Consider the following 15732-nt stretch of genomic DNA (forward strand, 5'->3'; position numbering starts at 1 on the left):
GGTGGGGCGATGGAATGGGGTGGCGGGGCAGAGCGGTGGTCGAGGGCGGCGGTGCGGGTGGTGAGAAGAGGAGATCGAGAGAGAGAGAGGGGATGGGCCGCGGGCGCGGTCCCTTTTCTGTAGTAGGTTAGTTCTTTGCCGTCTACTAGCAGACGGCGAAGAACGTACCTAGTGGGGTGGGGCCGGGGGGAAACGGACGAACTAACGGCCGTTTTTTTGCCGACTGCTGGCTAACGGCAATGAACTTTTGCCGTCAGCCAGCAGACGGCAAAGAAAACGGTTGTTAGGTCGTTCCCGTACGCCCGCCACCCACGCTCTTTGCCGTCCGCTAGCGGACGGCAAAGCTTCGTTCCCATCGGCTGGCGGACGTCAAAGATGTCCTGATGGCAAAGCCCTCCGTTGCTGTCCGATACCTCTTTGCCTTCTGTTTTTGGTGGCTGATGGCAAAGCCTCTCTTTGCCTTCCGCCAGCTGACGTCAAAGAGTTGGCAGACGGCAAATTAGCAAATTCCAGTAGTGTCTAATGCAATTTTGAAAAACGCATTTTTTTCCTAATTCAAATAAAATAGCAATAAAACTCCAAATAAAATTATTATTTGATTTTAATATTTTTCCTCCAATATTTCTTTATTTTGGAGAAGTCATTTTATCTCCTTTCTTTTATTTTTATATTGGAAATATATGGAGAGAAGAATAATAAAATCAAATGATCCTTTTTTTTCAAAATTTGAGAAAACTCAAATATGAAAATAATGAAATCCCCAACTCTCTCCGCGGGTCCTTGAGTTGCTTAGAATTTCTAGGATCAACCAAAAATGCATGAAAATATGATATGCAATGATGATCTAATATATAACATTCCAAATTGAAAATTTGGGATGTTACAAACCTTCCCCCCTTAAGATGAATATTGCCCTCGAGATTCGGGTTGGCTAGAAAATAGGTTTGGGTGGTCCTTCCGTGGGTCTTGCTTCCTCCTCGGTATGGTGGCTCCACTGAACTTTGCAAAACTTGATAACCTTACTGCGTGTGACTCGGCTGGCAAACTCAAGAATCTTCACTAGTTTCTCCTCGTAGGTCAAATCACTATCCAACTAAATTGCTTCCAGTGGCACTGTATCTCTGAGAGGAATATCGACCATCTCTGCATGGCACTTCTTCAACTAGGAAACGTGAAACACATCATGAACTCCCGACAATCCTTCAGGCAATTCTTGCTTGTAAGCAACTTCTCCCATACGCTCCAAAACTTTGTATGGTCCCACAAAATGTGGTGCTAACTTTCCCTTAACTCCAAAGCGCTTAACTCCTAGAAGTGGGGACACACGAAGATATATTGTCTCCGACTTCGTAAACTATCTCCTTGCGTTTAGAATCCGCATAGCACTTTTGCCTGGACTGGGCTACTTTGAGTATGTCGCGAATAAGTTTTACCTTCTCTTCTGACTCCTTAATCAAATCTGGTCCAAACAACTGACGGTCTCCTACTTCATCCCACAACAACGGTGTCCTGCACCTCCTTCTGTACAAGGCTTCGAAAGGGGCCATCTTCAAACTGGCTTGATAACTGTTGTTGTAAGAGAACTCAGCATACGACAAATTTTCGTCCCAACTAGATCCATAATCTAGCGCACAAGCTCTCAACATGTCCTCCAGAATCTGATTGACTCTCTCGGTCTTTCCATCTGTCTGTGGATGAAAGGTTGTACCGAACTCTAGCCTAGTACCCAAAGTTTCATGCAACTGATTCCAGAACTTTGAGGTAAACTGGGTTCCACTATCTGATACAATGGTCCTCGGAACTCCGTGCCGACATACTATCCTAGTCATATATATTTTCGCCAACTTCGCACTTGTATAGGTGGTCTTCACTGGGATGAAATGAGCTACTTTCGTTAAGCGATCGACTACCCATATCGAGTCATAGCCTGAACGAGTCCTGGGCAATCCCGTGATAAAGTCCATGCCTAGATTGTCTCACTTCTAGTCGGGTATCGACAATGGCTGTAGCAAACCTGCTGGCTTTTATTGCTTTGCCTTCACTCTCTGACATACATCACAAACTGCTACATACTCTGCAATATCCTTCTTCATTCCAGTCCACCAGAAACTTTCCTTCAAATCCAAATACATCTTGGTGTTTCCTAGGTGAATCACATATGGTGAATCATGGGCCTCCTGCAGAATCAAATTCGTGATCTCAGGGTCATGAGGCACGTATACACAATCCTCAAACCATAAAGTATCGTGCTCATCCTCACGAAATCCCTTGGCCTTTCCTTTGCTCATCCTTTCCTTTATCTCGGCAATCTGCTTGTCCGTCTTCTGAGTTTCTCTGATCTTATCCATCAAAGTGGAACGAATTTCCAATCCTGCTACATAACCTCTCGGAACTATTTACAAACATAGCTCACGAAGATCCTTTGCTAACTCCTTGGGTAATTCTCCGGTCATGAGCGCATTGACATGACTCTTGCGACTCAACGCATCTGCTACTACGTTAGCCTTTCCGGGATGATAATGCAACTTGATATCATAATCCTTAATGAGCTCCAACCATCTTCTCTGCCTGAGATTCAACCCCTTCTACGTGAAGATGTACTTCAAACTCTTGTGATCCGTGTACACCCCACAATGGTTTCTGATGAGAAAATGTCTCCACGTCTTCAAAACATGCACTGCGGCTGCAAACTCCAGATCATGGGTGGCATAATTTAGCTCGTGAGGTTTAAGCTGTCGTGAGGCATAAGAAACAACTCTTCCCTCCTACATAAGCACTACTCCAAGTCCTCAACGTGAAGCATCACAATACACTTGATAATCCTTACGTTGGTCTGGAAGAATCAGCACTGGGGCTGTAACCAAACGCTTTTTCAACTCCTGAAAATTGGCTTCACATTCCTCAGTCCAATTAAACTTGGTGTCCTTCTTCAACAACTCTGTCATGGGCTTTGCAATCTTGGAAAAATTCTCAATCAACCTCCTGTAGTATTCTGCTAGTCCAAGAAAACTCTGGATCTCTCCAACGGTCATGGGTGCTACCCATTTACTCACAGATTCAACCTTGGTGGGGTCTACTCTATTCCTTCTCCGGATATAACATGTCCGAGGAATCCAACTTCCTTCAACCAAAACTCACACTTGCTGAACTTGGCATACAACTGATGTTCCTTGAGTTTCTCAAGAACCAAACGCAAATGCTCCTTATGCTCCTCTTCATTCTTCGAATAGACCAAAATATCGTTAATGAACACCACGACGAACTTATCCAAAAATTCCATAAACACATTGTTCATCATGTTCATGAAATAGGCAGGCGCGTTAGTCAGACGAAAAGACATAAAGGTATACTCATATAGCCCATACCTTGTGGTAAAAACTGTCTTAGGTATATCCTGCTCTCGAATCTTCAGCTGATGGTATCCGGATCATAGATCGATCTTGGAAAATACTTTAGGTCCTTGCAACTGATCAAACAAATCATTGATCATCGGTAGTGTGTACTTGTTCTTGATCGTCACCTCATTCAACGCTCGATAATCAACAACCATCCTTAACGATCCATCCTTCTTCTCTACTAGAAGTACTGGACATCCCCAAGGTGATGAACTTGGTCGAATAAAACCTTTATCCAATAACTCCTTAATCTGCTTCTTAATCTCCTCCAAATCTTGTGCAGGCATCTGATAGGTCTCTTAGATATTGGCTAGGTGTCTGGCAAAAGTTCAATCAAAAACTCAATGTCTCAATCTGGTGGCATGCCTGGCAACTCCTCCGGAAATACATCGGGTAATCCTTCACCGCTGGTACTTCCTCCTGTACCACTCTTGGTAAGGAATTCACTTGAGTTCTCTTTGGCACATGCCGGGATACATACTTAATCTTTCTCCCTTCTAGGGTGGTGAGCATAATCGACTTATTGGCACAATCAATGTTTCTTCCATACATTGATAGCCAATCCATACCTAGAATCACATCCAATCCTTGCGACTCTAGAATTATGAGATCCGATGGGAATACATGTCTACCTATGGTCAATGGCATCTGAAAATATCCTTGACTTGCCATATGCTCTGGTCCTGGCGAACTTACTAATGTAGGTGTTCTAAGAACTTTGGTGGGCAACTTATACTTATCCACGAATCCCCTTGATATGTATGAATGCGATGCACCAGTATCAAAAAGAACGATTGTAGTAAATGACTTAACCAAAAACTTGCCTATTACTTCATCCGGCTGTGCTTCAACCTCCTCCACGCTAACGTGGTTCACCTGTCCCATGTTGAAAGGGTTGGGCTTCTTCCCAAAGATTCCATTGCCATTTCCATTCTTTGCTTCAGAACACTCCATGGCGTAATGTCCATTCTTCCCGCACTTGAAACAAGTAATGTGACTTAGATCCTTCTTGGCGGGCATTGATGGGTTGGAACGGTTCTGGCCGTTGCTTCCTCCATTCCCATTCCCATTCTTGGGGACACTATGGTTATGCGGAATCCCTCCATTAGAATTATGGGCTCCATGGTTATGGTGAACGTGTCCTCCCGAGTTCGGGGTAAAATGGGGTTTCTGCTGAGCTCCAGAATTGTACTTCCCTTGTCCATACTTCCTCTTGCGGCTGTCTATCTGCTGCTGCTTCCCTTCAATCATGAGAGCTCTATCTACCAACTCCTGGTAGTTGTTGAAGTTTGCCACCATCAACTGCATGCTCAGCTCATCATTCAGTCCTTCCAGAAACTTCTCCTGCTTAGCAGCGTCGGTAGCAACGTCGTCAGGTGCATAACGTGCTAACTTACTAAAGTCATCCACATACTGGCCCACTGTGCGTCCTTCTTGGCGCAAGTTGCGAAACTCACGCTTCTTCATGGCTATAGCTCCTGCTGAAACATGGGCAGTGCGGAAAGCCTGCTGGAACTGATCCCATGTAACAGTGTCAATGGGGTAAGTGGCTGTGAAATTATCCCACCATGATGCTGCGGGTCCATCAAGCTGGTGTGCGGCAAAGCGCACTCTCTCCGCATCTGTGCATCCTCCAATGGTCAGCTCTCTCCCAATCTTATGGAGCCAATCATCTGCAACAATCGGCTAGGTGCTACTGGAAAACACCGGCGGATTCAGCCTTATGAAACGGGCTAAGTGATCAACATGTGGTGGTGGTGGTGGGTTGTTGTTGTTGTTGCCTTGGTTCTGGTTCTGGACTAGTAGCTCCATCAAGGAATTTTGCTGCTAGATCAACTGGGTGAGCTCCGGTGGGAAAGCGAACCCATTGTCACGTCTCGGAGGCATCTGATAGGTTTAAAAAAAGATGAGAAAATAGAATAGAATGAGGGCTAAAGGGGAAAACACTACCCATATGCACATGAGACAAACACAAGCAATATCACTTCACTCATTTCAAACAAGGGCATACAATCGGTCTAACTATTGTTACAAAAGTGCCAGAACTATACTATATACATGGGGGAATACTACTACTGATATGGTGGTCGACTAGAAAGTTTGATCGGTGGAAGACTCCATGATATATGCTCTAGCTTCATCAACATAGTCATCATCGCTATCATCGGGGTCTGAGTCGGTGTCGTCGATGATGATGTAGTCCTTGGATTCGTCGTCATCTCCTCCTAGCGCGGGATCTCCCATGAACACTCCTAGTTTCCTCGTCAGGTCGTCATTCTTCTCCATTAGTATCATCATTTCCTCCTCATATCCATCGTGTGTAGACTTGAGTTCCTCTTCTAGCTCCGAAATCTTGATCATTGCCTTCTTAAGATCTATCATGCCTGCGCACATCTGGTTCTCCTGGCAGCGAATGTGTTGGTTTAACTCCTGGATAAAAGCTGCAATGGACTTGTCCCTCCTGGTGCTGATCATCTCCCATTGCTCATCTCGGCGCCCACAAATCTGGTAGATAGTGTCCTTGAGATCCTTGTGGTAGACTTCACCAATGCGTCCCATGGCGATGTGGGCTGCCATGCTCTTTTCTAGACTCCAGGTTGGTGCATCGAAGGAAAACTCTATGGGCTCAGTGACTGGCATGAACGTCCTTCCTGGAACTTGAACTTGAATCATCCAACGCTCCTCTTCTGGTAGAGTGGCGATGCAGGTCCCGGTGAAGCTTCGTATTCCTATGTTCAGGTACCTAGTGACTTCCTTCAAGTGTCGTCCAAAAGGTGTATCTTCATCCGGTTGGGTGAACTTGTTCCTTGCATCCGCCATCCTATAGAGTAGAAAAGGGAGAGAAGTCAGAAATGACTAGAGAAGAATGTACTATGGTCTTAGCTTAGTGGTCGTGTCCTACAGTCAGCGTGTGCTCTGATACCATCTTGTAGCGACCCGACCCGAATGGATCAAGTCTCTGTGCATCAGTGTCATCCCTGGATCGGTAATGCTGACACGCACAATACTCGAGGATTTATAACAGAGTTGCAATCACACACTTATTACAATGAATGCCTCAAAAGAGAACTTATTACAATAATATGGCTTAAGGCCATCTAAAAACAATAACAACGGAAGGCTTCGAAGATAAAGTGAGTACATCAACTCCAACGGCATAGCTGAGTGAACGACAACGACCTATGGCACCTTACTTGCCGTCTGAAAAGTCCGCAACATGATATGTTGCAGCCCGAAATGGGTCAGCACATTAAATACGCTGGCAAAGTAACACAAAGAGTAATGAACAGAATAAATGCTATCACTACATGCAACATATGGCTGGTGTAAAGCTCTATGGTTACAGTTTTGCATAAAGCCAATTTTCCCCTACAACAAAGGAATAAATTTTATTTAACTGTCATGGTGGTTGTTAAACATTGAGAAGGTTCCTCCAACTCAATCCCAATTAAGCATCAGCAATTATCCAACAAAATTAATTTACTTTAGAGTGATGACATCAACATGATAATCCAAGAACTAGATACTCAAGATGTCCATAACTGGGGACCCGGCTAACCATGATTGGTTTGTACACTCTGCAGAGGTTTGCACACTTTTCCCCACAAGACTCGATCTCCTCCATTGGATTTCTCGCACTACATGGTGTTCGAGAAATGGATGATCGAGACACAGTCTTTCAGAAACATTAACTCTTTACTCTCGGTGGACAGCTACACCTACTTCCCCCTATATCTGCTAGCCCACCACTGAAAGAGGACATGCAACATATTCAACTATGCTAGAGCCCATAATAGCTTGTGGATGCAAACGGAAGTTTCTAGCATGAATAATCTTATGATCCCTTTGAGCCTGGGCGGCGGGCCTTAGGATGATCACACGGAAACCCGGGATATCCTAGGACAACACTGGATTCTCCAGGTGCCCACAAGCAATCCACCCAGATGTGATTTTAAGTAGACACCTTAAGTTAACCATTAATCAACAAACTCACATCTGTCATGAATGCACTCACCCAATCCACGTCTATGAGCATAGCATAGCAATCCTGAGCATAACATAGAATGTAACTCCCAAAGGTTTGATAGAAAACAGGGCAATAGGTTCTACCTCATCAACTACTTCCCAAACCCACATGTTATTCATATCCTAAGCATGCAATCTTTGAGGATTGGAACTAATGCATAAAAATTGGGTAATAAAGGGATATGATCAAAGTGTTATTTGCCTTGCTGATGATCCGCAAAACCTAGTGACTCGTAGTAGCACGCTTCGCACTCCGGAAATTCTATCGCAATCAAACAATAGCATACATAAGTACTCAACTAAATGCATAGGTAAAACTCAAATAAGAAGATCTAACCAGAAAGTTCAACTGAAGAACTCCGGTTTGCAAAAAGAATCAAATAAAACGGAGAAACGAAACTCAAACTACGGAAAAAAACAAGGTCTGATTACTAATCTGGACTAAAGTCGAACTTTATAGTAAAAAAATCTTGTTCAAGTTGGTTAAACAGAAAGAGGGCTTCGGGACGAAGATCTAGGCGCTTGAATCATCTAATTCCGATAAACGGGCGAAAAGATAAACTAAAACTAAGATCTGGGCTGAAATCACGATCGGAAATAATCGCGAAAAAACCCTAGAAAAAGAAAAACTGACGAACAGGCTAACGAACGAACCTTCGCTGTCTGCGGCTAATGGTGAACATCGTTTGTTAAAATGAATGTACGGATGAACGTCCGCTGTTTAACTAAACCGAGAAAATAAAACCGATCTAAAAAAATGCACTATGGTTTCTAAAAAAACCAATCGGTTTTTCTAATGAAAACCGGCGGCTACCTCGGGGTTTGTGACAATAGCGGTGATGGAGGCACTCCGGTAGGGCGGCGGCAGGCGGCAGGATGCGTGGGCGGCGGTGGATGGCGGCGCGGGTAGTGGCGCGGCGACGCGGGCAGCAGTGGCGGCGGCGGGCTAGGGTTTGGGGGCGGGGCGGCTAGACTAATGCGGCTCGGTCCGCGGCTTATAAGGCCGGCCGGGGCGAGGTGTCCGGGTCGGACACAGCCCGTTAGGTCGATTTGACTTTTTTTTTAAATATAATTCCGTCGCGTAGAAAAACAATTAAAAGAAATACTAAACGGACTCCAAAAATCCTGAAATAAATTTTCACCATCCTCTAAAAATACGACGGACAAAGTGAACTTTTATTTGGGAATCTAATGCAATTTTGAAAAACGCATGTTTTCCTAATTCAAATAAAATAGCAATAAAACTCGAAATAAAATTCTTATTTGATTTTAATGTTTTTCCTCCAATATTTATTTATTTGGAGAAGTCATTTAATCTCCTCTCTTTTATTTTTATATTGGAAATGTACGGAGAGAAAAATAATAAAATCAAATGATCCTTTTTTTCAAAATTTGAGAAAACTCAAATATGAAAATAACGAAATCCCCAACTCTGTCTGCGGGTCCTTGAGTTGCTTAGAATTTATAGGAGCAAGCAAAAATGCATGAAAATATGATATGCAATGATGATCTAATATATAACATTCCAAATTGAAAATTTGGGATGTTACAATTGTATAGTCTGGCTATGCTCTATCTTCATCACACAAAGTATTTAATCATGCACAACCCTGGTTTCAGCCAAACAATTGTTTCATAGTTTAGTATTTTCAAACTTTTTCAATCTTCACGCAATACATGAGCGTGAGCCATGGACATAACACTATAGGTGGAATAGAATGGTGGTTGCAGAGAAGACAAAAATGAGAAGATAGTCTCACATCAACTAGGCGTATCAACGGGCTATGGAGATGCCCATCAATAGATATCAATGTGAGTGAGTAGGGATTGCCATGCAACGGATGCACTAGAGCTATAAGTTTATGAAAGCTCAACAAAAGAAACTAAGTGAGTGTGCATCCAACTTGCTTGCTCACAAAGACCTATGGCACTTTTGAGGAAGCCCATCATTGGAATATACAAGCCAAGTTCTATAATGAAAAAATTCCACTAGTATATGAAAGTGAAAACATAGGAGACTCTCTATCATGAAGATCATGGTGCTACTTTGAAGCACAAGTGTGGTAAAAGGATAGTAGCATTGCCCCTTCTCTCTTTTTCTCTCATTTTTTTATTTGGGCCTTTTCTCTCTTTTTTATGGCCTCTTTTTTTTTGTCCTCAGTCTTATCCCGGCTTGTGGGGGAATCATAGTCTCCATCATCCTTTCCTCACTGGGACAGTGCTCTAATAATGAATGTCATCACACTTTTATTTACTTACAACTCAAGAATTAGAACAAAATATGACTCTATGTGAATGGCCCCGGCGGTGTACCGGGATGTGCAATGATTCAAGAGTGACATGTATGCAAAATTATGAACGGTGACTTTGCCACAAATACGATGTCAACTACATGATGATGCAAGGCAATATGAAAATGATGGAGCATGTCATAATAAACGGAACAGTGGAAAGTTGCATGGCAATATATCTCGGAATGGCTATGGAAATGCCATAATAGGTAGGTATGGTGTCTGTTTTGAGGAAGGTATATAGAGGGTGTATGGTACCGGTGAAAGTTGCGTGGTACTAGAGAGGCTAGCAATGATGGAAGGGTGAGAGTGTGTATAATCCATGGACTCAACATTAGTTATAAAGTACTCACATACTTGTTGCAAAAATCTACAATATCATTAGGATCAGAAGAAACACTTCTATTAGCAAACAATTTCATAAGTTCATCCATCTTTCGACTCAAAACATTAATCTATTCAATCCCATGAACTTTTTTACTAGTGGATCTTTCGGTTCGCCATTGAGAATAATTAACCACAATATTGTCTAGGAGTTTAGTAGCTTCTCCTAAAGTGATTTCCATAAAAGTGCCTCCCGCAGCCAAATCTAATAGATTTCTAGAAGCAAAAATCAATCCAGCATAATTTTTTTGTATAATCATCCACAAATTCAAACCATGTGTAGGGAAATTACGTATCATTAATTTCATCCTCCCCCAAGCTTGTGCAACATGCTCATGATCAAGTTGCTTAAAATTCATAATATCGTTCCTAAAGAGATGATATTAGTGGGAGGAAAATATTTAGAGATAAAAGCATCTTTGCACTTATTCCATGAATCAATACTATATTTAGGCAAAGAAGAGAACCCAGTTTTAGCACGATCTCTAAGCGAAAATGGAAATAGCTTCAATTTAATGATATCATTATCCACATCTTTCTTCTTTTGCATATCACACAAATCGATGAAGTTGTTTAGATGGGTTGCGGCATCTTCACTAGGAAGGCCAGAAAATTAATCTTTCATAACAAGAATCAACAAAGCGGTATTAATTTCACAAGATTCAGCATCGGTAGTAGGAGCAATCGGAGTGCCAATAAGATCATTGTTGTTGGTATTGGAAATGTCACACGATTTAGTATTATCTTGAGCCATCGTGACAAGCAACCAATCCAACACACAAGCACACAAGAAGCAAGCAAAAAGATATGAACATAAAGAGGGCGAAGAAAAGGCAAAGGTTTTCGAAAATCGTTTTAGAAGTGGGGGAGAGGGAAATGATAGGTGATTGGCAAATAATGTAATGCGAGGGAGAAGAGTTTATGATGGGTACATGGTATGTCTTGACTTGGCGTAGATCCCCTCGGCAACGGCGCTAGAAATCCTTCTTGCTACCTCTTGAGCCTGCGTTGGTTTTCCCTTGAAGAGGAAAGGGTGATGGAGAAAACTAGCGTAAGTATTTCCCTCAGTTTTGAGAACCAAGGTATCAATCCAGTAGGAGACGACACACAAGTCACCTAGTACCTGCACATACAATCAAGAACCTTGCAACCAACGCGATAAAGGGGTTGTCAATCCCTTCACGGTCACTCGCAAAAGTGAGATCTGATAGAGATAGTAAAGCAAATATTTTTGGTATTTTTGTTGTATAGATTGCAATGTAAAGATTGCAAAATAGTAAATGAGATGCGATGTAAATAAAAGAGATGTGATATAATAGGAAAGACACCCGGGGGCCATAGGTTTCACTAGTGGCTTCTCTCAAGATAGCATGTATTACGGTGGGTGAACAAATTACTGCCGAGCAATTGATATAAAAGCACATAATTATGAAGACATCTAAGGCAATCATCATGAACATATGCATCACGTCCGTGTCAAGTAGACCGAAACGATTCTGCATCTATTACTATTACTCCACACATCAACCGCTATCCAGCATGCATCTAGAGTATTAAGTTCATAAGAATGGAGTAATGCATTAAGCAAGATGACATGACGTAGAGGGATAAACTCAAGCAATATGATATAAACCCCATATTTTTATCCTCAATGGAAACAATACAATACGTGCCTTGATGCCCCTAGTATCACTAGGGAAGGACACCGCAAGATTGAACCCAAAGCTAAGCACTTCTCCCATTGCAAGAAAGATCAATCTAGTAGGCCAAACTAAACCGATAATTCAAAGAGACTTGCAAAGATATGAAATCATGTATATAAGAATTCAGAGAAGAACCAAATAATATTCATAGATAATCTTGTCCATAAATCCACAATTCATCGGATCTCGGCAAACACACCGCAAAAGAGTATTACATCGAATAGATCTCCAAGAACATCGAGGAGAACTTTGTATTGAGAATGAAAGAGAGATAAGAAGCCATCTAGCTAATAACTATGGACCCGAAGGTCTGTGGTAAACTACTCATGCTTCATCGGAGAGGCAATGGTTTTGATGTAGAAGCCCTGTGTGATCGATTCCCCCTCCGGCAGATCGCTAGAAAAGGCCCCAAGATGGGATCTCACGGGTACAAAAGTTTGCGGCGGTGGAAAAGTGGTTTTGTGGCTCTTATTGATGTTTCTAGGGTATAAGAGTATATATAGGCAAAAAAAGTACGTCGGTGGAGCTACAAGGGGCCCACGAGGGTGGGGGCGCGCCCTCCTGCCTCGCGGCCTCCTTGTAGAGTCCCATACTTCAACTCCAAGTCTTCTGGATTGCTTTTGGTCCAAGAAAGATCCTCATGAAGGTTTCATTTTGTTTGGACTACGTATGGTATTCCTTTTCTGTAAAACTCTAAAATAGGAAAAAAATGAGAACCTGGCACTGGGCCTCCGGTTAATAGGTTAGTCCCAAAAATAATATAAAAGAGCATATTAAAGCCCATTAAACATCCAAAACAGATAATATAATAGCATGGAACAATCAAAAATTATAGATACGTTGGAGACGTATCAGACATATCAACTCCCCCGAGCTTAGACCTCGCTTATTCTCAAGCGAAAGCCGAAATCAAAAAATATGTCCACATGTCTAAAGATAGAGGTGTCGATAAAAATAAAATGCTGACTTGAGGGCATCATGATCATCTTTAGAACAACAACATATATTGTCATATAATTTCTTATGCTAAAGTAATAATTTGTTCACAAAGTAAAGTATGAATCAAAAACCTCATTGAAAACTAAAAAACTATGATCTCAATCATTGAAGCAATTGCAATTTATCATAACATCGGAAAGAGCCAATTTAAGAGCTTTTCAGCAAGTCCACATACTCAACTATCATTTAGTATTTCACAATTGCTAACACTCATGCGATACTTATGGGTTCAAAGCCTCAGTCGGACACAGAGAAAGATAGGGGCTTATAGTTTCACCTCCCAACCTTTTACCTCAAGGGTAATGTTAACAATAATACTTTATGATAACCTACATCTGAGTGGATATATATATCTAGATCTTTCTCCAACACATAATGCTTTCCAAAAGGAAAAAAGTGTAAAAAGGAAAGGTGAAGATCACCATGACTCTTGTATAAGGGTAGAAGATAAAAGTAAAACATAGGCCCTTCACAGAGGGAATCAGAGGTTGTCATGCACTTTTATGCTTGGATGCATAAAATCTTAATGCAAAAAAATGTCACCTTATATTGCCGCTTGTGATAAAGAACTTTATTTATGCAGTTCATCGCTTTTATTTCTTCCGTATCACAAGTTCGTACAAAGCTTATTTTCTCCACACTAATAGATTGTACATATTTAGAGATAAATTTTTATTACTTGCACCGATGACAACTTACTTGAAGGATCTTACTCAATCCATAGTAGGTATGGTGGACTCTAATGGTAAAACTGGGTTATTGGTGTCAAAACTGATAGATCTCGGGTAGGGGGGCCAAGCTATGTGTCTGAGGATCAATGGTAACAATGGACAAAGGGACACAATGTTTACCCAGTTTTGGGCCCTCTTAAAGGAGGTAAAAACCCTACGTTCTGCTTGATTGTACTCGATGAGTATAGGGGTTACAAGAGTTGATCTACCTCGAGGTCATAATGGCTAAACCCTAAATCGTCTAACCTATCAATGTTATGATTTTGCCTCCGGTCTAAACCCTCCGATTTATATAGATACCAGAGGGGCATGGGGTTGTACAGAGTCAGTTTACAAAGAAAGGAAATAGTATATCCAAACACCTAATCTTGTCATTCACGCATACGAGAGTCCTAACCAGACAAGGGAGGTGGTCTTCTTCCTTCATCTTTATAGCCCATTAGTCTGGCCCATATTGAATAGACCGGATCCCCAAGGACCCCCTAGTCCAGGACTCCCTCAGTAGCCCCTGCACCAGTCTTTAATGACGGTGTGTTCGGCGCGCGGGTTGTCTTCGGCATTGCAAGGCGGGTTACTCTCCTTGAATACCATACATCATCTTTCCCTTATAAAAGAATGGTATTCGGCTTTGCATAATTGACACAACCCTTAGCCACGAAGGCAGAATATAAAAAAAATAGGAATAGTGTCTTTACTGACAATTGTTTCCGGCAAAGCGTCAAACTTGACTCTTTAGTGTTTTGAATCATTTTCACACTCCTCATTTCGTGTTTCGAGGTCTCGAGCCCCCTTGGCCCGTCTTGTCAAAATATAAATCATGCCCACTTATTAGGGATTCTCATCAATTGGATTTGGGTAACCCAACCGATCATGGTACACGCTCGCATTGGGAATAGGCGAGTTTTAAGGCCTAAGTGGGGAGACGGTTGGCATTTTCACCGCCTATAAGAGGGCAAAAGATTCCTCCTTTCTTCCCCACGCCTTCTTCCACCCTCTGCCTTCCAATCTCCCAAGCTCCAGCGCCCGAAAAAAGCTCTCGTCTTACTCACCGCCACCACCTTCTCCAGCCATGGCAGGGTCAGGCTCCAAGGGCAAGTGGGAGGCCTCCTCCATCATGGAGAAGGACGTGAAGGAACTCCGGAGTGCGGGGTACCTGGCGGCAAACATTGCGCACAGGCTCCCCGACAAGACCAAGTCATCCCCACTCTGGCGCCTGGCGAAAGGGTTGTCTTCCTTCCCCATTTCCTTAGGGGGCTTGGATTTCCACTCCACCCCTTCGTCTGTGGCCTCATGTTCTACTATGGGCTAGATTTCCACGATCTAGCCCCAAATTCTTTCCTCCACATATCGGCCTTCATCGTCGTATGGGCTCAATGTCAAGGTCTTCAATGTGAAGCCAAAGGTGGTAGACGGACAACATGCGGACTACAGCGGGTTAGTGGTAAGCAAGTTGCCCAACGCCACATGGCCCAGAGGGGCCTTCATCGAGACCGTCAAGGTTTGGCAGCAGGAGTGGTTCTACATCACCGAACCCTGCTGCGCCAACTAGGTGGCCATTTCGGAGTTCAGATCCGGACCCCCCACGAGGCTCACCTTGTGGACCGCTAAAGGCCTCGGGGGTCCCATACGAAGGTGCAGATGCTGCAGAAGCGCATCACCAACATGCTGGGCAAAAACATCGGTCTCACCAATGTGGTGCAGATCATGCTCTTCCGCCGCATCCTCCCCTGCCAACGCAGGGCCTCCCATATGTGGGAGTTCAATCCGGAGGAGCCGCGGACCCTGAGGCGCTTCTTCGGAACCACACACGAAGAGATATGGAAGGTGCTCTTCAAGGCCCAGAAGAGCTGGCCCATGAAGACCAAGGATGTCGGGCTCGACATCGAGAATCCGGCCACAAAGGTAATTATTGACCTTTCCGAAGACGTGTTCGGTCAATACTTTTAATCAATAGGAATCTTATCAGCTCACTTATTCACAGGGATGGACAACAAAGGCGGAGCGGATCGACAGTCCGGCTCCGTTGCCCAAAGACCCAGCCACTCCCCAACTAACTGAGATGCTGGTCCTGGTGCCCTACCAGGTGCTGGAGAATAAGGGCAAGAAGAAGAGCCCGGAGCCCAAGGGTGGCCCCCGCCGTAGAGGTCCTTCGGATGTTGTGTCCGGAGAGACCGATATCGTCTCCTCTCATGAGGGAGACACG

This window comes from Triticum aestivum, chromosome 3B, assembly GCF_018294505.1.
Source record: "Triticum aestivum cultivar Chinese Spring chromosome 3B, IWGSC CS RefSeq v2.1, whole genome shotgun sequence".
Taxonomy (NCBI): Eukaryota; Viridiplantae; Streptophyta; class Magnoliopsida; order Poales; family Poaceae; genus Triticum; species Triticum aestivum.